The sequence below is a fragment of the Pristis pectinata genome, chromosome 29 (genome assembly GCF_009764475.1).
Source record: "Pristis pectinata isolate sPriPec2 chromosome 29, sPriPec2.1.pri, whole genome shotgun sequence".
Taxonomy (NCBI): Eukaryota; Metazoa; Chordata; class Chondrichthyes; order Rhinopristiformes; family Pristidae; genus Pristis; species Pristis pectinata.
The window spans coordinates 27,925,755-27,946,824 of record NC_067433.1 but is presented as its reverse complement, the minus strand read 5'-3'; the positions used below and the strand labels follow the sequence as shown (position 1 = coordinate 27,946,824).

Here is a 21,070-nt window from a genome sequence, read left to right as displayed (position 1 = left end):
CCTGAGGGCACGTACCACCAGACTTAAGACTGCTTCTAACTCACTGTGATAAGACTATTGAACGGTTCACATACACAATGAGATGGACTATGATCCCACGATCTACCTTGTGTGACCTTGCACCTTATTGCACTGCACTTTATCTGTAGCTGTGTTACGGACTCAGTGAAAGTCCCTTTAAGATAGAGAGTGTGTGTTTTTGTGTGTGTGGGGCGTGCTTACGTCAATAGAAGATAAAGGACGTAATGACTTTGCAGAAGATGAAGAAGGGAGAGAGAATAGAGAAGAGACACCAGCCTGCTAGTGTTCTCTATCGATGGATGAGAAACAATAACTGTGTTTGCCACAGAAATCCATGTATGGAAGTTGGAAGTAATCCGGTGGAGTTCACTTTGTTGCTGACCTGTAGAAGGAAACAGGTATTTGTGTGTGGACGACCACGATTCGGATGCTTTTCGGGGTGAGGAAGTCACTACCGAGTAAACACTGAAGTGTCGCGGGGGTTCCATCGTGGAACATTTGGATTTCGTATTTAATCTCACTATGTTTCTCTACGTCTACGTCTTATCTTCAGACAACGGTGGTTGTTGAAGAAGCCCTTGATCATGTTTCACCTTATGGCTTGCGGAACTGAACTTTCAAACCATTTCTGAACTTGGAGTTTGGGACTTTGCCACACACACACGAAGAGTTTAGTTTTTGGGTTAACGTTCAAAGTTTAACATTTTTGAATTCTAACATACTAACATTTTTACTTTTATTTTACTTATTATCATAAGTAGTGATTAATAAAATAGTTTTTAACACTGAATCATGCTCAGTGTGTTTCTTTTGTTGCTGGTTCGTGACAGCTGTGACACTTTACTCTGTGCTGTTATTGTTTCACCGGTACTACATCAATGCACTCTGTACTAACTCAGTTTAACTGCACTGAGTAAAGAATTGACCTGTACAATCCGTTTGAAAGACACGTTTTTTCACGGTTCCTCGTACAATTGACAAAAATAAACCAATCCCAATCCCAAAAATATGAATAAGATTTATCAAGTGAATAGGAAGAATCGTTTGTCCTTGGTAGGGTATCTAAAACAAGAGGGCAGAGGTAAGGTTTGAGAGGGAGAATGTTCAGAGGAGATATTTGGGGGAATTCCTTCACACAGACTGTGTTTAGAATGAGGAACGTGCTGCTGAGGAGGTGGAGACAGGTTCCATCACAACAGTTCACATGTATCTATACCAACCCGTGATCACCAAGACTCAGAAAGATATGGACCAAATATGCGTAAATGCGACTCGGATGGGTGAGTATAATGGTCGAGATGGACATGGTAAATTGTGTCTGTGCTGTGCACCTCAACGGCTGTGTCAATGAACTTCACTGAGAAGTATTACATTTCCGAATACAAATGGTTGAGACAGCAGCAACGTTCCAAAAGCAAAGAAAAGAGTGTTTAGCATCTTCTTCAGTGTTCCGTGGTCAGGATAAGAGAGCCGGAAAAGAACATTGGGAATCTGTTCGGATTTGTTCCTGTACTTGTACTGGATCAGCTGGTGTTGTGTTTTGTCGGGATTCGGTTAGTTCTGGTGGGGGTGTTGAGGGGATGTATGTGGTGCTCAAGCTGCGACTAGACGCAGGCCGGTTTTGTGGAAAATGACGGTCACTCTAATCATTGTTCATGTGCCGTCAAAGGCTTTTATTTGTTGGTTGCCATCTTGGATTACTTGGTTGAGAGGAACTGTTTAAAAAAACGCGTGCATTGTGGGAATGTTAATACTGAAGAGAACCTGTTAACTGTTAACTGTGCCGATCAACAAAGAAAAAAGAGTAAGGTGCCAAGCACTGAAACTTGCCACACATCACTCTTCAGAGTATCCCAATCACAATTTCCCTGCGCTTATCAGAACCTCAAAATATGAAACCTCTCTCTTCCCAGGATTAAGTCCCATCAGCCATAGCCCTGTTAATCTTAGTAACAGATCAACATCCTCCTCTAGTGTTCGACTATTCTCCTCTCTAAATTAACATCTCATATGGCCAGACATTACACATTAACAGGCATTTAGGCCCACCCTCTCTACTGACCCATCTACATTGATCGCACTTACCAGCACCTGATTTGTAACATTCTGTGCTTTGGCGATTCAATTGAATGCATCTTAAATGTTGCGAACATATGTGCTTCACCACCACCTCAGGCACCCGTTACAGATTCCAAACATTCTCCGAGTGAGGACATTCCTCCTTGACGCACTCTGACACCAATTCTATTTTATCCTTCGCCCTCACCTTTTGTAACCTCAGCAATGGGAAATATTTTACAAATGTGAACACTATTCCCTTCATAATTTCGAAAACACTATCAGATCGCGTCTAAGCCTCCTTCGTTATAAGGTAAAGCCGACATATGTTTCTGTCATCAGTCATCCTACTAAACATACTTTCTAATATCGTACTGCATCAAGTACAGGGTTGTTTTATGTCACTGGAAGCCCGTGGCTGTCTGTTCTCCTCGTTATCGAGTCTCATGTCACTATCGCCGTGTCTGATTGCACCTTTTCCCTCTGAGTATCAGAACTGATCACAGAACCAGATACCTGACTACTGCTGCGAGCCCCTGAAAGAATAGCCCTCTCAACAGAGTCCGTAGAGGTAGACCACAGGGGAAACCTGCAATAACTTCCTACTCAGCTCACGCATGAGATATTGAATCATTTTGTAGCAAAAAGGATATCAAAATCATTGTATCCTCTATTTCAAAAGTCCCCCCCCCCACCGGTAAAATTCGATTTCCACGATTCCAGTTTAATTGATTTTTCAAGTACATGTCTCCATCAAATATCTGATTTGTTTCACTCTTAGTTCTCCTGTTTATTTAGGAAGCAGTGTCTGTACTCCTCCATGAACACGGAACCAAAAGTTGTGCTCAATTACTTTGCCATGCCTTTTTTTCTCTATTTGAAGTTCATTCGCCGTTATATACACCATAATATGCTACATTGACTTTACAGGAATTCCAATAACAACAACGATAAAGTACAATATTTTTCCGACGTTCTTGTATATTTGCGACATTTTCCATATGAATCGTTTATCCCTTAATGGTGCAGTCAATCTCTCCAAATTCAACCTTGAGGTTTTACTCTCATAGTGCTTTTATACACATTACAATCTCCACAGGGACATAGAGATTTCAAAGCAGTTAAAGTATCAGTTTCGGAAATATGAAGGAATAGATGACGACGGCCGATTAAATCCCCGCTGTGATAAATTGCGTTTAACCGACAGCTTTAATTACGGAAGTCCACTGCCTGGAAAAATTCTGCCACTCCTGGGCAAAAATTGGGAGCGGAATACTTCCAACAATGGGGATATTGTTTCAAAAACCATCAGACTCATATCTCCAGCTAACATTGTATGGAAGATGTCCTGCAATCAGCTTCATTCAACTATGCATTTCCAAATGCCACGAGCCTTCTCAGGACACTTGAATACCATTTCTGCCAGTGAATATCATGTTTTTGTGCCCATGGATTAAACATCTAATTTGATAGATCTCATCAACTCTACGCTCCGAATTAAACTGATAAATTTACTAAAACCAAGGTAGCATTGTGGGAGTGTTGCGACCCATAATAGCATAGCACATCTCTGGCGCATTCCAGTATTTTAAAATCACAGCGTTTTAAATGGCATTTTTTAAAGGCACTCTATCCAAGTTGAGCAGAACTTGGCGCAGAACTTGGATAGCGGGATTAGGCAGAATCTGGTTCGGCAGATCCGACTCTACAGGAAACAGGATGGGTGATTTTTAAGCAGTGGAAAGACAAGCTTCTAGAGACAGTGCAAGATGGATCCTTCATTAGCTGGTTAATATGTTTTGGTCCTCGTCCGGAATCTTCCGATGGCAAAGTGCAGGGAAGACTTTAGTCTCTGAGCAAAAGGTGTTGCACCATCTTCGAGCTGTGTGTTGCAGCTGTCCAGGCGAAGCTTCACTTAATGGGTAACCTGTCCTGGGCTGGTCTGTGAAGGTCTTGTCGTTCAGTGCATGGAAAGCTTCAATATATGAGCAACAGGAGTTGAAACTGACCTTACATCCGTCTTCATGCCCCCTTACTCTGAGACTGTATCATCTGTACCATGGCTCTCCCAAGAGGAAAAACGCCAGACCAGTATCTACACTGTCAAGCTCCATTTGAAAGTTGGATATTTTGATTAGATCACCTCTATATGCTTAACTTGAAGGAACAGACAGAACCTGTTCAATATTTCCTCGTAAATTAGTACATAGTATAGGAGATTCTTTTTGACATTATTGCACTCATTGATACTATAACCTCCATAGATTCATAGTCATAGAGTTGGTCAGGACAGAATCGACCCATAAAATCCACCAAGTCCGTGGCGGCCGTTACACCTCTGTGTACCAATTCCATTTACCTGCATTAATCGGCATCTTTCTGTGCTTTGTCCATTCACACCCCATTTTGGTGACTCTTAACTGTTGTGAATTTATCTTCCGCGGCCACTTCCTCTGGGAGCACGTTCCGGATAACAACCAGTCTCAAAGTTGTAACACGACGTCCCAACGACAAATTCTGTGCGCCGTTCCATGAAGACAAGCGTGCATTTCGCGTTTTCGCTACTCGATCGACCTTTGTTTACATTTTCAAGAAGCGAGGGATTATACCCCGAGGCAACTTAGTTCAACAACATTCCTTAAAACCCAACCAATTATTATCGATGTTCTAACCTTATTTGACATCCCAAAATGCATCACCGTCATATGCCTGGAATAAAATCCATCCGCGGTTCCACCTGACCAATTCGCCTGCTTTCTAAATCCTGAGGTAGCCAAGGACACCTTCTTTTGCTATGTAGGCGCAATTAATTTTCATGTCATCCGGAAACTTACTAATCACACCACCCACAGTACACCCATATCGTCAATACATGTCACTAACGTTACAGATTCTGGCACAGATCCTTGTGGTAAACCATGCGTCAAAACCTTCCAGTCAGAAAACCATCCGCCCACTCTCTGTCTCCTATCATCAAGATAAGGTTGGATCTCATTTGAAAGGCTGCATTGGATCCCAGGTACTCCAATGTCCTGATCAGCTGTGAGACGTACCGTTGTCAAAAGCCTTAAAGTCCACACAGAAAAACATCGACCGCCCCGCCCTCATAAATCCCCTGAAATAATCTCTTCAGTAAAAACACGATCAAATTAGTGGTCAGCATTTCCGCACACAATCCCATGCAGTTTATCTTCAATCAAACACCACCTTTCCAAGTGTAAACAAGACTTGCTCCGTAGAGGTTTATTTTCGAGTAATTTGAACCATATCTCTCCGCCCACCCTCTGTCATTCCACCATTATCACCGCACTCTCCTCTACAAATAAGCCGTTTCTCTCAGTGCAGTCAATATTGTTTGACCATGCATTGCCGAACTAGAGCGGCCGTGTTCTCAGATTCAGGCCAACTGGAGCTGTGACCACGGAGACATCGAGCTTCTGAACGACACTGCAGCTTAACCAGCTTATTTTCTCTCCTCCCCAGTTCTGATGAAGGGTCTTTCACCTGCATTTTTAACTCTGTTTCCAGAAAACGCTTGGCAAGAAGAACTCAAAGTTTCGAGCAACCAAAATGGCGTAAAAGTAATTTTCGACTTTTTCTTTCGGAACCTTGCATCAGGACCGAGTCGTCCGTGCGTTATTTTGTTCATTCATCAATTAGTCCAATATTGTAGGAAAGTGTCACAATGTCAAACGAAGAGCGAGATCTCGGAGAACCCAAATGCGGAACACCGGGACGAGACTGGAGTCAGGATGCTTCTTCGGAACCGAACACAGACGGCGACCGGGAGGAATCTTGCCTCGGGGCTCTTGAGGCAGAGTCCCGACACGGAAACAGGATATCCGAGGGAAAACAGTGAAACCGGGACTGGCCTAGAGTTGACAGCTCTAAGCAGTCGGGAGATGAAGTAGACCCAAAGATTGACCAATAATCTGACAATCAGTGCTAGTGGAACCAGGGTTCGAATACCAGTCTCCGGATGGAAGTCAGGTGTGTGCTATTATGCAATTAGCAGATCCGTCGGGAAGTTTCAGCTCGAAATGCGGCGACTGCCAGTGTGTCCAGGAGAAATCGAGTGGTGACACCCTGGGAGAAGAGCCGGCCGGATATTCAGCAAAAGCAAAGCGTTGAATGCCAAATGGAGAGAGGACTATCTGCCGTGAATCGGATTCGAACCAAGGTTGCTGTGGCCACAACGCAGAGTACTGACCGCTATACAATCACGGCCTCACACTTGATCTGTGCGCTTCGTGCACTGTCAAACCCTCTGATACTGGTGTGACTCACACACTGCCGCACCGCGGACCAACATCGCGCTGCCCGTCGGCGCTTCCACAGTGACAAACACAGAAAATACTGGAAATTCCTGGCTGATCAGCCGGATCTGCGGCAGGAGAAACAAAGTCCGTGTTACGGACCCGAGAACCGTCGACAGAACAGAATATGCGGACAAGCACGTTTGTGTAGTGAGTGTGTGGGAGTGGGGTTTCACTGACAAGGTAAAACCGGGGAGGCCACGCAGAAAAAACCTGCTGGAGGAACTCAGCTGGTCAAGCAGCATTTGTGGAGCTCAAATGATAGATGGCGTTTCGGGTAGAGACCCTACATATGAAATTTGACATCAGGGATCGACTGTAATCAAGGTTATGTCGTCAATGAGTGGCTGTGAGCAGTTGAAGGGTGAAAACATTGACAAAAGGCCCTTGAAAAAATAAAGTAGAATAGGAAATGCAGAGCAGAAAGGCAATCCAATAGGTGAGGCTGGGCATGTGCTCCAGTCCCAGAGGGAAAATAGACAAGGTAATGTCACAGATGGATGACCGATACAGACGAGGAAATCAAACTGACAATTCCTGTTCGAGTGAATTGTAAGGCTGGCAGAATTAGGAACCACCAGTTGATAGGGCATATTGAGAATGCTCAGTAAAAATGAATGAGGTATATATCAGCTGTTGGGAGCTGGAATGCAGCGAATCCCTTGAGGGGTAGAAGAAATGTAGGGGTACACCTGAGAGAGAAGTCAGGTTAACATAGAGGGGACATGCGATAGCGTTGCTCGATAAGGTCAAGATGAAACCCAAGATATTGAATGTATATTAAGAGCAACGGGTAACACGGGACAGACGAAGTCCATTTAATGATCATTGAGCTAATCTGGGAGATGACCTCAATGAGCCACAAGGGAGATGGGCGAGGTCTTATGTGAATATCTCTCGTCTGTATTTATCGTGGAGAAGATCACGGAAGCTCGATAATTCAGAAAAGAATATACTGATGTGCCATCATATCTACATGATCGCAAAGGAGGTGTTGAGAGTCTTCAGGCGTATAATGAAGTGTAAATCCGCGGGGCCTGACCAGGTGCAACCTAAGACATTGTGGAAATGCAGAGAATATATTGCTGGGGCCCTGGCAGAGAGATTTCTATCATTGTTACACCTGTGTAAGCTGCCGGAAGACGGGAGGGTGACTGATGTAGTTTTACAGAATAAGGGCTGCAAAGACAAGCCATGGACTGTAGGCCGGTGACGATGGGAATGTTACTTGAAGGTAGTCATAGTGACAGGATACACTAGCATTTAGAAAGGGAAAGACACAATAGCGATAGTCAGCACTGCTTTCTGCGCAGGAAACAGTGACTCAGGGCCTTCATTCAGTTTTTGAAGAGGTGACCAGGGGTATTGACGAGGGAAGGGCGGTCGACGTTGTCTTCATGCCCTTTAGCAATACCTTGCACAAATCCCTTGTGTTTGGCTGGTCAGAAAGGTTGGGTCAAATGTGAACCAGGGTGAGATAGCCTATTGGATTGTTATTTGGCGTGCTGGGGGGAGACTGCTTGTGGCAGTGCAGTGTTTTTTTTTCATGGAGGCCTGTGACCATTGGAGTTCTGCATGTATCTGTGCGGTGACCCTAAGGTATACACATGGGCTGAACATGTCGGTGGCACAGTCATTACATTTTCGGGTGACACCAATATTAAAGTATAATGAAGAAGTTTATCTGAGATCACAACAGGGCCTTGATCACCTGGGTATGTGGGCCAATGAATGTCAGATACAATTTGACTTAGACAACTGCATAGTGTCGCATTTTCAGATGTTAAACCATGGTAGGAATTGCACATTAAATGGGAGGGCCCTGTGCAGTGTTGTAGAGCAGAGAGACCTTGGAGTTTTATTTATTGTGTGCATAGATCCCGGAATTTGGCGACACAGGCAGACAGGCTGGCGTTAACGATGTTTGGCACCCTTGCTTTCATCAGTCAGGGCACCAAGTCCAAGAGGTGGGACGTCGTCTAAGAGCTGAACAAGACGTTTGTGAGACTGCAGGTGGAGAATTATGCGCAAATCTGGTCTCCTCGCTACAGGGAAGATATCGTTAACAGGGAAAGTGTACAGAAAATATTCATAATGGTGTTGTCGTGACTGGACAGTTTCACATATAAGGAGAGATTGGATTGGCTGGGTCTTTTCCCACGAGAGCAATGAAGGCCGAATGCCGACCTTATAGAGGTTTACAAAATCATGAGCGGAATTAATAAGATGTATTCTCACTGTTTTTTTTTCCTGGGTGGAATCGTTTGAAAACGGAGGGCACACATTAAAGTTGAGGGGTTAAAGATTAAAAAGGGCTTTACAGTTGTGTTAGGAACATGATAAAATTATTCTCCGAAAAGAAATATTAACAAATAATATATTTAAGGAAACTGCAGATATGCCACGAAGGTGTTGCCGTGTAAAATCTCCTATTCCTTCAAACTCCACCTCACGGGAAATGTCCAAAACCTCAATTAGAAATTAATTAGTTAATTCTAATTATTTTTAATCCATCAATTAGAAAACGATGTAAAATTCTCGAAATCTCGTGCTGTTAATTTGCAACGAAAGCACAGAATGGGGAACGGAATTAAGTATCTTGATTTGTGTCCCTGCGCCGTTACATTGTCCGTCGATGGGCTATGGCATCAGCTGTCTCTGTGGCCCAATCGGCCAACGCGTTCGGCTGTTAACCGAAAGGTTGGTGGTTCGAGCCCACCAAGGGCGGTGAGCTCAGGTTTTCTTCCGGACATTCAACACTTCTCTGTGCTCTGAAACAGCAAATCGCCATTTCGTCGGAGGTGAAAACTTTAAAAGGTGTCGACCGTGGTGACTGATAAAAGGTTGCACAAATTTTAAAACGCAAATTCCATGGTTTCATGCAATCAAAAGATTGAAATGAAACGAAACGAAGATACATTGCTGTTTCCTGACGCCGAAAGGAAACCAGGCAATGTCGGATTGTTCTGTTGGTCACAGACAACGGCTCTCCAAGTGTCGATGACCACTGATAGTTCTGAAACTATAATTTCCTCTATTTCCACATGTCACATTTCGCTTTTCAATTTTATTTCAGCATAAATCCACAACTGATCAGGAGTATATCTACTTACATTCATTTTCAAAACTTTCAAAATCAGCAAAAAGCATTGTTATAGGAATTGGTCAAGAATTGTGATTTCAGTCATTGTTGTACCGATGATGCCGGTTCATTCTTCTATATGTTCGCACAGTTTTTCCGGAATATACTCCCAGCGACTGCGATGCTGAAAATACAAAATGCGATGCAGAGACATCATTCACCTAGACTGGGTTGAGAGCCAGACAGTCATGGGGCCACAGAGAATGGAGCACGGAAACAGGCCTTTCGGCCCATTCAGTCCGCAGAAACATTTATCACCCATCCACATCAATCTTACTTTACTCTTACCACATTCCTGTCAATTATCCCCAGGATCCATCGCTCCCCTGCACACCTGGGAATTCTTACGGCGACCAATTAAGCGCTCAACCCATACGTCTTTGGGACATGGGAGTTTACCGGTAATCCTGCAGGAAAGCCACAGAGTCATAGACCGAATTGTGCACTTCACCCGGGTAGTAATGGGTCTCGATTGAACTCGGACGTTATGACTGGGCTTGGTGGTGTAATAAACAACGCGCTGGACTTCTAACATTTAATTTACCTGAAACTGAGCCGTTTCACTTGTCATGAAAAGGTGTCTTGCAACTGAATGGTGCGGCGATTTAAAGGACAGCTCAGGCGTTATTCGTTCTACCCTGGGCTTGAGAAGCATTTCTTCGACCACTGTGCTCACAATCCAATAGCTTTTAGTTATTTTCTCTCCCTGAGAACACAGTTTTATTCCACTTTTATTCCACACGCTTTTCCTCTGTATTTTCCTCTTTTCTGATCAAACTTTATGCAGCCATGGCCAAGTCAATTAATTTGCTGCTTCCTCTAAGGTCTTTCCATTTCAATCACTGCACAATATTCGGCTCTCTCCATCATTTATCACCGAATGCCAGTCGCCTTTCGACGCTTCATGAGATTTTTCGTCTCTTTCCGTCTGTCAACTGGTGCATCAGGAGGCCTGTTTCAGGGAAGGAATCGAGAATATTTACCTATTCAAAGATGTTAACTCGGGTTTCGTCAGGGTAAGTGAAAACACTGTAACAAAGAGAACGGGGACCATAAGCAGTGACACATTGTGGGTTCTCTTCTGAATTTTAGTTTAATCCTTACGCAATTTGAAAGGATACCCGAATTCTGCCGTCAGCGTGCAGGAGACGGCAGTGTGCTCACGGCGACCTCACGCTGACAACTGCGCATGTCCTCTTCCCCGAAATTCGACTGCTTCGGGAGAAGCTATTCACCACGACGGCCTCTAGGGGATTTCAAACGGTACCCAGGTATCTCTGACCCTACGGTAAAATGCTGCAGCAGAAATGCATGCTGCACAATATTTTTCAAAACGTCATTCAGGAATCCGGTGCTTCAATTAGATGGGAAATAGAGGACTGGATTTGCCGCTTTTTCACTGAAAAAAATAAAAAGAGGGTATGAGAGTTTGCCTTTGACAATTTGCGATTTGATCATCAGTAACTTTATCTATATGCAGCACAGTGGGTGATTGTGGCGCAATGGATAGCGTATTGGACTTCTACTGCTGAGTTATGAAGTAATTCAAAAGTTGTGGGTTCAAGTCCCACCAGTGTCGGTATTTTATCAGCACTTGTTACAATGATAAAAAAGATCAGAGTTCGACTGGGTGATGACGTCACCGATAGTGTGTAAAATCTTGAAATCCAGGACATTGTTTGAAATAATCGAGTCGTTCACTCAACACGGACTGAGAATCGAGGTGAGGGCGGAAGGTTGGTATGGTGAGGGGCAAAAGGCAGATGGTGAGGGGGAGAGGGCATCTGAACAGCTGGGAGTGAAAGCCGGGAGAGGGAAACGTCGGGAATGCGGAATTCAGCAGACAATCTGATCACCCGTGACCTTCTTTGATGAGTGACCTGGGTGTCCGTATTCCTCTTGATACGTCTGGGGTAGTTCAGAAAGTAACGTCAATTTTCATCACAGAAATCTGTCTCCTCACAATACCCAAGTGCCGAGATTATCTGGTACCTGAACCCCACATAAACCCGGTAATCTTAATTACTTCTTTATATTAAAATCCCTGACTCCGAACCGAAGCGGCAGGAGAGTGTTGACGGAGCAGTTTCTGGTGCGTTCCACCTTTTGCTATTTGCTGAGAAGTCAACAGGGAATAACCGGTATTGAATCATGAAGACTTCATAAAATGTGTTTCGGCCAACATTGGACGTTGCTTTACACATCTGCTGTCGCAGTCTGGAACCGTTATGAATATCCCAGAGACGGCTGAGCAGAGACTTTCTGGAATCGTGGTCAATATCAATGATTTCATTGGCAATGTTGGGCTGAGGAAGCTGGGATTTCTTCATCTGGATGAAGAACATTGAGATTACACTTTATGGAGCTCTTGGTGTACAAGTCCAAAGGTTACTGAACGCAACAACACAGTCAGATAGGGTGGTGAGGTCACCTTTTGCATCCGCTGGGAATGTGTAAGCTTAACCCTGCAGACCCATGTCCAAACCGAGAATATTCAGGTAAATTAGTGCCCCTGCACTGACGTCTGGAAAACACCGTGTTCTGTCACCCTGCATGACGTGACAACCGTTTATCACTGCTCTCTCCGATCTGTTTTGAAGAAGTATTGGATGAGTTGGAAAAATGGTAAACGCATCAAGCCTCAATCAAAGGATCTGGGAGAGCGAATTTCAAAGCACACACGGAGGGCAGGAAACTACCAAGATTAACACGCTCAGCCTAATGCGCAATTGTGTATGAATGAAAATGGAATTTTAGTTGTGTGGTAGTGTGGCCGAGCGGTCTAAGGCGTTGGATTAAAGCTCCAGTCTCCACGGAGGCGTGGTTTCGAATACCACTACTGCTATTGGGTGAAATCCTTCTCTTCCACGAGCGTTTTCTGTTGCACTATTAAGAATACATCGGGAAATGTTTTGCCGAACAATATCTATCTAGCACAGATCACGGCAGCGTTGATCCTGCATTGGTGCTGTGGTCAGCGGTATCACTGCCGGGCCGCAGAACAGTCCTGAGTTAGCGGGGAGGTTGAGGACGTGCACTGATCGTGGCCCACATTTATACGAAGCAAATGGGTGTAAAGGTATTTAATATCCGTGTGCTTTCCAACGCATATCTGTAGCGCAGCCTGTCTGGTGTTTTGAAATAAGTAGCAAAATAGCAGGCGTTTGAGTAGAAAATACCTGTGCACCACGGTGTGAACCAGTTTGTCAACAGGACAAGGGCAAGGTCACAAAGCAGGACACACCCGCATTATGCAAACGATTATCACCCTACACAAAAACACACAGTGGAACACAAGATAACTGAAACAAAAGTAATCGGAAAAGTAATGTATTTGAACAGATCGCCCATTTTTCTCTCTCTTCAGACACTGCAAGACCGGTAGCATTTCTGGAAGTTTTGATTTGTTCTGTTTCTTTTTGCAGCATTTAGTTTTATGATTGGAGGTGCCTGATTGGCTGTGTTTGCATGGAACCCGCCTTCTTCACACGGCAATTCACCTCATATATGAACGGCCCCGCTGGTACTTGAAACCAGGACCTCCTGTTCCCGAGACAAATGATTTGACTAGTTAAGCCACGGAGCTCACGCGCCGTCCGACAGATGTATCAATGAGATGTAACTTGCATTGCCAGCTTTTGTGCATCAGCTGGCAGGGAATTGCATCAGATCCTGCTGATTTCTTCGGATTCAGGATCCACCCACCTCCGACCATTGTGTCACCGGAACCAGGAATGGATTCTCAGCAGTGCCAATTCGGCCTGACTTACCGAACACTACCTCGCCTCCATTTGCACCTCCCTCAATCCTTCTCCCGCCACCTCGCCACCACACTCAGATCTTTATGTGATCTCACCACAACTTCATAATAAGTCCTCATGACAAATAAAATGAACAAACTAATGTTTTACCGGCGTTTATCAACCGCCTTAAATGGGAAGGACTTTGAAACCAATTGTTCATTTTTCCTGTTGAACGAGACAAGAACAAAGGGTACGGCGACGCAACTGTCATGAGTTTGCTTCCAGCGAGGGGGGTGGCTGGTCGTTCGAATTTGTTCACCTCCGGGAACACATTTCCCCGCGAATGACGTTGGCAAAGACCAATATTATGAATTCTGGATCTCAAGCTGGTCTTCGTACAAATCCGTCGGTCTCTGCACCGTTGCGAGGACGAGAGAAGTGACTCCATGCGTTCTTTAATACCATTCTGTATGTACTAGGCTTGGACACCGAGATTTCTGCCTCGTCTGGCTCTTTCAATGAAGTGAAATTGTGTGACGTTCCCTGAGACCAACTACCCGCTCTGCTTGCTGAATGTGACAAGTACAAGCTGTCGCCGCTACTCACATCCCATCGGCAATTTATCGTGGAACAGGGTTTCAATTCCGCCGAACTTTCTTTCTGATGGAAGATATTACCGTTGTGTGTGAATTATTCCAAATGAACTGCACCGGTCTCTCCTTATAAAGAGAAAAAAAATCAGTGCACATTTTTTTTCCAGAATATGTTTCTCCGAAACTGTCTGGTCATCCTCAAATTACACTGAGCGCAGCAGCAATGAACTGCATTCATGTTGTTGTTTTTTCTCTGTGCGAGAAGCGAGAGTCGAAAATGAGAAGATACTTAATAACGATAGAACTTGCATTTCTCTATGTTCTTGGGATTTCTAACAGGGTTATACAATAATAATAATTCTGTTTCAAAGTTTGATATTCTTGTATTTTCTTCTTCTCTGTTCCACCTTCTCTTCCATCTTCTCTGAAGTTACTTCACTTACTTCTATGAAGAAAGGGATTCTTCTTAATTCGTGAATTTTCCTGGTGATGGTCAGTGTAGAATATTCTTCATTCTCCTGTTTATCACTTCCTTGCTCATCTCCGTCGGATTTCGACATTCAGCAACAGAAATGACAGTGGACTTACAACAACTAAATTTGAACTGTTTCCTTGTGTAATTGTGATTAACAGACGGATCTGGGCTCGTTGGTCTAGTGGTATGATTCTCGCTTCGGGTGCTGAAGTACATAATATGCGAGAGGCCCCGGGTTCAAATCCCGGACGAGCCCATTTATTCACCAGCTGGTGGACATTTTGAACACGGAGGTAACTTTGCGAAATCGGCCTCTTCCCACGCCAGCGTTCCAAGAAAGTCCTTCGTGTAAATGCAAAAGCGTTCGGCGCTTTCTGTAGTGTAGCGGTTGTCACGGTCACCTCATACGCGAAAGGTCCCCAGTTTCGATCCTGACCAGGAACACCATTTTGACTGCTGCTCCAGGCTGTGAGGACAGTGTGTTTGCCTGCCGTTAACATTCACCTTGACCGCAGCTGCCCAAAGATATTGCTATAAATAAACATGCAATGCGATTTTAGCTTGAACATCTGCTCGACCATTCATTCCCAGCGGCGGCCGGACGAGGGACATGACCAGTTCAGTATCGAGAACCCGGCGTGAAACGCAATAGCCTCCATCATGATTTCGCCGTCTCTGAGTTTCCCGCTACTGTTCCTTCCAACTCTTCCACTCCTCGTCTCCATCTCAGTTTCTCTCCAACAGACCCCTCAGTGGACGTCATTGTTGTTAATTTCTCTCTGTTACTGTTTTCCTAGGTCTGTCAGATTTACACCTCTCTCCTTCCGTCTCTCACACACATAAAGGAACGCTCTGTGAAATGTCTGGTGCACTTAGCACCCCTCGCCTTGATTCAGCGGGAGTCACGATATTTAGCGACATAATTATCCCCGGGTGTTGGGATCAGCGGGAATGGTCCGATGGATTCCATCCTTTATTGTGGCAGAGAACGTGTTTTTTTCAGATGTTTCAGCCGCCAGTCTCGTGTTTCAGAAGCACACAACCATCTGGCAAAGTCCGTTGGGCATTGGGATGTTCAGACCTGCTGCTGCAGTCTAGAGGAAGTGTCCGACAGTGCTTCTGTAGTGTAGTGGTTATCACGTTCGCCTACCACGGGAGAGCCCGCTCGTTCGAAACCAGGCGGAAACGTTCTGAAGTAATATTCTGAAAAACGTTGACTACCTGTTTTACTCCACGCATGCTGCCTGGCCTATTGAATTCCTCCAGCATTATAGATTTTCATAGAGATTCCAGCATCTGCAGTCCTTTGTTTCTCTGGTACAAATGTTAAATCTCCGTTTTCCAGAAATCAAGAGGAGTGAAAAGGACACAATCAGACATATATTCAATTAAATGCAACTGTTGCTCTGTCGACAAACCGAAGATCTCAGAGAGTCACACAGTACGGAAATAGGCCCTTCGGCTATCTCGACCGTGTGGACGAAGGTGCCGGTCTCAGCAGGTCCAATTTGCCTGTGTTTGCCCATATCCGAAATTTCCCTATTCGTGCACGTTAATCGAAGTCAAACTGCGCGATCCGCTTCCCAAAGAAAAAGAAAACGAGTGAAGCTCATTATATCCTGCAACAGTGTGGACTTTCCAAATACATAACAATGTTATATTTTGCGAACTCTAGATTCTTCACTTTCTTCCCCACATATCACTGCACGTAACCGGATCCGACATTATCCTGAACTTGGGAATACCCTTGTCTTTGCTCTGCCAAGAATGGGAAGTGTGACCTGATGCACTTCAGTGTAACGCAGAAAGGGAGACGCTATAAACGGCACAGCAGGGTTGTTAGCCCAGAGGTCTCAAGGACGTCAACATTCTGCTCCAACCGGTCACCGGATTCTCATCTGGATTGAAGGTTTCATTCGCAAGTAGAAAGAAGGTTGAAGCTGAATCTGACTGCAAATTTAGCAACAGAAGATATGTCGGAACCATTGGCAGTTTGTCTGGGGAAGGTTGTGAAACTGCATTAAATCTTATGACAATTGTCATGAGATTCAATGCAGTTTCACAACCTTCCAGCTGTATTTATTTCAATATGTAATATATGATCGCAAAGCCCCAAAGCACATTATAAAAGCAATTAAGCCGGGACTGATTGGGGAAATTATAGATTGCACTAAAACGATACAAATAGATAACCTGGAAAAATCGCTAAACCTTTAGGATTCGGAACGGATTAAAATACTGGTCAAGGTGACCAAGAAATGTAACTTGTAATACAAGGAAAACGTGAAAGTGAATGTGTGGGACATAGAAGAAGATTGTTTGAGTTAAAAAAACATAGGCCGATTATGCAAAACAGGTGAGGTGGCCGAGTGGTTAAGGCGATGGACTGCTAATCCGTCGTGTTTTGCACGCATGGGTTCGAATCCCATCCTCGTCGTGAGCTGTTGATTTGGGTAACGAGCTTTAAACGCGTTCACTTAAAAACTTCCAAGACTCCAAATTTCTTCACCCTCACACAAATCGTTATGGTTTGTGAGCCATGAAAGAAAATGTTTGTAAAAAGATTTCTCACGACATTTGGTGGAATGAGAATGGAATGAAAAGTCGAGATAAAATGGGGTGACGACCGGTTTCGCCCGTCCCCTTGACTTCCTCCAGCTGTTCGCAGAGGTGAACACCGAGCGGATGTAGACTTTGGAAACTTCTGAAGAGGGAGCAGAATGCACATTTTGGGAAGTTGGTGCAATTGAAACCTTCCTGCAGAGGGGACGTGAGGAGCGATTGAACACAGAGCCAGGCAGATCAACGTACGAGGCCACTGATTTTGGACCGAAAACAGGTCAATCCGGGAATGGTCCAGGTCGTGATATACTGAGGACTGCGGAAGGGCGGGTCAGTGCTCGGACTGAAAACACCAATCAGAAAACGCTGCCAGACACGTTCCACGTTAACATGGAAAACGCTGTGTGATGAAATGTTGCTTTCGACTTCATCACTGCTGTGTGAGAGACAGGTGAAACTGCCAATTTTCCCACACCTGTTCCTTAACTTCCGGCAACCAGCATTCAGTGTTGTTTTCACTTTTCGACTGTTCTGTAGTCTCAGGTTACATTTCTGCTGACATGGCTGCACCTTCATGGACAGACATTTTACATTCATTATGGGAATGGTGTATGGTAACCTGTGACTGATAATTAAACGGAGAAAAAGTGAGGTCATCATTGCAAAAGGTAGTCCTGGTTGTCCAAGTGAGAGAAAAAGCTCCACAGGAATTTATTAAGGCCTTGGAGGCAAGCGGGTAATTGTGGAATGATCGGGGCTAATTTGGACTGAAGCAGCAATCTGCGCGTTCAGCCTGGAGATGCAGACGAGGTAATAAATTGCATTTTCTCGGTGAGGTAAAGATGCAGTAGAACATTATAGTTGCAGAATGAGTGGAGGGACAGCATAATTCTCGAACACACACGGACTGGAAAGGATGAAGGACTAGAAAGCAAATGGTTTAGTGTGGATACATCCCCACGGTCTGATTAAGGCAGACTCTCGATGTCTTCGTGCAAGTATTACCGTTAATGCTCCGCAATTCTTGCTTTGCATGAACGCATGGTAAGTTCGGCAAGCTTGTAAATCTTGCACTGAAACCTACCCATCTCTATCAAAAAATCAATAGCCCCAGTTCTATCCCCAGATGCCTAGCGATCGCCGATCCTCCAGTCTAGAAACCAATTCTACCCTAATTCCCTGTCCTTCAACACGTTCATTATCCATGCAACACTGGACTATTTCATTCCACTGGACTCAATCATGTGTGTACACATCCTGCGGTGTTAACAACCCAACATGTGATGCTCTGATTTTTCTTCAGTTTTATGATGTTTTTCTCTTTCACAACAGAATGTCACACAATGTCTTCAGCAGTTGATTCATCGCTTTCGACTTTCCGCCAATCAATCAGAAACTGCAAGGAGTAGATCTGAGCTTTCATTTTTCCACAGTTTGTTGACTGGACCAAGAAGCCGATGATTACATCTGTGAATATCAACAGTCGAACGCTCCTAAAGTGAATAACATTGACATCTATACAGCGGTATATCATCCAAACCGAGGCGCTCAAAGACGACGGCGAAAGTTTTGCCTCTAATACCTGGCGTCTTGATGTTCGTTGGGACTCCAATATTGAAATAATTGAAAGTGAACATGTTTGCAGTGGGGTGAGTGCAAACCGAAGGAGGTAATTTATCAAGCCTTTCCATAATAATGTCCGAAATGTTTCATGTCACATGTAGACACAAGAGATCTTGCTCTGATATCTTTATCTCCTTGAACACGCAAAGCGCTGGAGTATCTCAGCTGGTGTGCAGCATCTATGCATGGAAATATCTGGAGCAGCAAAAAACGCTGGACAAACATTTCCCTCCATAAATGCTGCCTGACCAGCTCAGTTCCTCCAGCTTTCTGTGTGCTGCTGCAGACTCCAGCATCTGCAGTCTCGGTATCCCCATCGTAATTTCATTCCCCAGCTCCCAACGTACATCCCTGTGGGCGACATCACTCTTAACTTAGTTTCAACGAGTAAATGCTGTACCACGACTGAACCTTCGTGGTGCGGATCCTGGACTCTACAGATTTCTGGATGAAAAGGTTGGACAGGTAATTCCAGGGTTTCACTGTTCTTATTCACTCTAATTTTCAAACGATATTTCAGCTCCGGTGAAACTGTAACTGCAGACAATTTAAGATAATGATTCTAAGTTACTGACACATTGCTGAAACTTCTGTCTTAGACACTTGTCAACTCAACACGCCCACATAGGTGTCAAGGAAAGATGACGGTTAACTACTTTACCTCAGTTACTGTCAGCCAACGAGAGGAACAATAACAGGCTAACGATGGAGCGTCGAAACCATCCCACCTCATGCCACGTGTCCTTTTCATAGTGTTGGGATCCAGGACACAGAGTACGTTATCGTTATAACACTGGTGATGTGAATGAGGGAAACCGTGTGGTGCCTCAGATGACACACAGAGTAGGGAACGTCACGCCTGACTCAGGTAGTCTGCTTCGTTCACAACTTGTTACGACACTGAAACAGCTCTCCCCACACATCGCACCGAACCAGCGTGCAACCTTAGTATCCGTCAGCAGAAAGGGGTGAAACGCGGAAAGCGAACTCAAAAAATTTCGATCGGAAATGAAGACTCCTCCTCTTCAGGGAGTTCTCTCAGTTCCGTCACGGGAATATTCGACGTCTCAAAACACTTCATACTGGCTAATTGTCCGTGTGCTTGAAAAAAAGCGCCATTCCTTCTTCTCGCTTTCTCACAGAACTCCGGCCCCACCATCATTCTCAATTCTTTTTCCAGCATCCTGGAACAGGGAGGGACCGTGTGGCCGAATGGAGAAGGCGTCGGACTTTGGTGATTGATGTGAAGGTATCAGAATATTATAGATTAGGGTGCTGTCACCGTCGTTTTACCGACCTTACGTTTTTGGTACATTCTGCTGCTCACGCCCTCCACGACATCTGTTCGATCTGTTCAAAACAACCCATTCAAACCCCATCCTTTTCGAAAACGGTTTCCTGCACCGCATGTACTCCGGTTACCGCATGTACTCGTCATGAGGGCAGGAGAGAGGAAAGAGAATGGGCGAGAGGACACGGGAGTGAGATAAACAAAGGGGGAGGTGGAACTCCTCAGAATCAGTTTACAGAAAAGTGCATATTTCCACTCTCAGTGGCTGTTATGTGATGGCGAGAAACGGTAAGTCAAAAACTGTCGCTCTTTTAACCCGCAGTGTTTATCAGCAAGCCACTGTGAGACTTGGCAAGCAATCGGACCGATGTTCTTTTCAACCGTCTCGAATTTCTATGATACACCTGAGGCTTCGTCAATCCGATTGACTGGAGAAATCACCGGCCGTAATGACAATGGCACACGTACCTCCTGGTACATGACACAAAGCGTCTGCGGCCAGTTGCTCTCCCGCATCTTCTCGCGTTGAAACAACTAGAATGTCATTTCTCCCAGCGGACAGTGGAGGAGTCAGAGATAGAGCAGCATATTCCAACATCCTGTCTCCTGAATAAGGGCAGGTGAACATGTCCCCCTGTCGCAGGGTCTGCGATTCTGCACATTTTGTTCCGGGACATTGTTCCAACTCCCTGCTGCATTTTGTGTGATGTGGTGTTGGGAGGAACCGCAGCTGGGAAGCCGGACTTATGATGGTGGAGTGTGCGGCATTTTCAGCAGGTCGGATCGCAGAGGAGGACACACCAGCTGTGAAACTTCGCACCCATTACAGAAGGAACATACGATATGAGATAAAATAGAAATCGCCGTCATGTCATTGAAACTGAAAGTACCTATGTTAACCCAGGTATCAGCCCACTGATAAATCTTCCGCGTCGATTGTGCCGTGAGGCAGCGAGATTCAAAGAAAATATAAAAAAAATGCCGAAACCCAGGACCTTTAGATCTTCAGTCTAACGCTCTCCGAACTGAGCTAGTTCGGCTCCGACTGAAGGCACTGCCCGCACAAATGGGGAGACCAATGAGGGAACGGCAACACGGTCAAGAATGTTCAACACTGGAGAACTTGGCACTGGACCAGAATTGCTTGCAATATTGAACCTGGAAATTGTATCTCAATCCATTTCATAAAGAAAAGCTGGACAGTGGAGGAGATTGTGTGGCTAAGAGAAATATTTGGAAAATCCAG

At 44.8% G+C, this 21,070-nt stretch overlaps 3 non-coding genes across 3 annotated transcripts; all 3 read left to right on the top strand.

Moving 5' to 3' along the window:
• Positions 1 to 12,300: 12,300 nt before the first annotated feature.
• Positions 12,301 to 12,382, top strand: trnaf-aaa (transfer RNA phenylalanine (anticodon AAA)). The gene has a single exon. It is a non-coding gene; the product is annotated as a tRNA-Phe (tRNA).
• A 2,133-nt stretch (positions 12,383 to 14,515) lies between these two features.
• trnap-cgg (transfer RNA proline (anticodon CGG)) lies at positions 14,516 to 14,604 on the top strand. The gene is given in 2 exon segments: positions 14,516 to 14,551; positions 14,569 to 14,604. It is a non-coding gene; the product is annotated as a tRNA-Pro (tRNA).
• Positions 14,605 to 16,703: 2,099 nt separating this feature from the next.
• Positions 16,704 to 16,785, top strand: trnas-gcu (transfer RNA serine (anticodon GCU)). Its single transcript has one exon. It is a non-coding gene; the product is annotated as a tRNA-Ser (tRNA).
• The last annotated feature ends 4,285 nt before the right edge of the window (positions 16,786 to 21,070 follow it).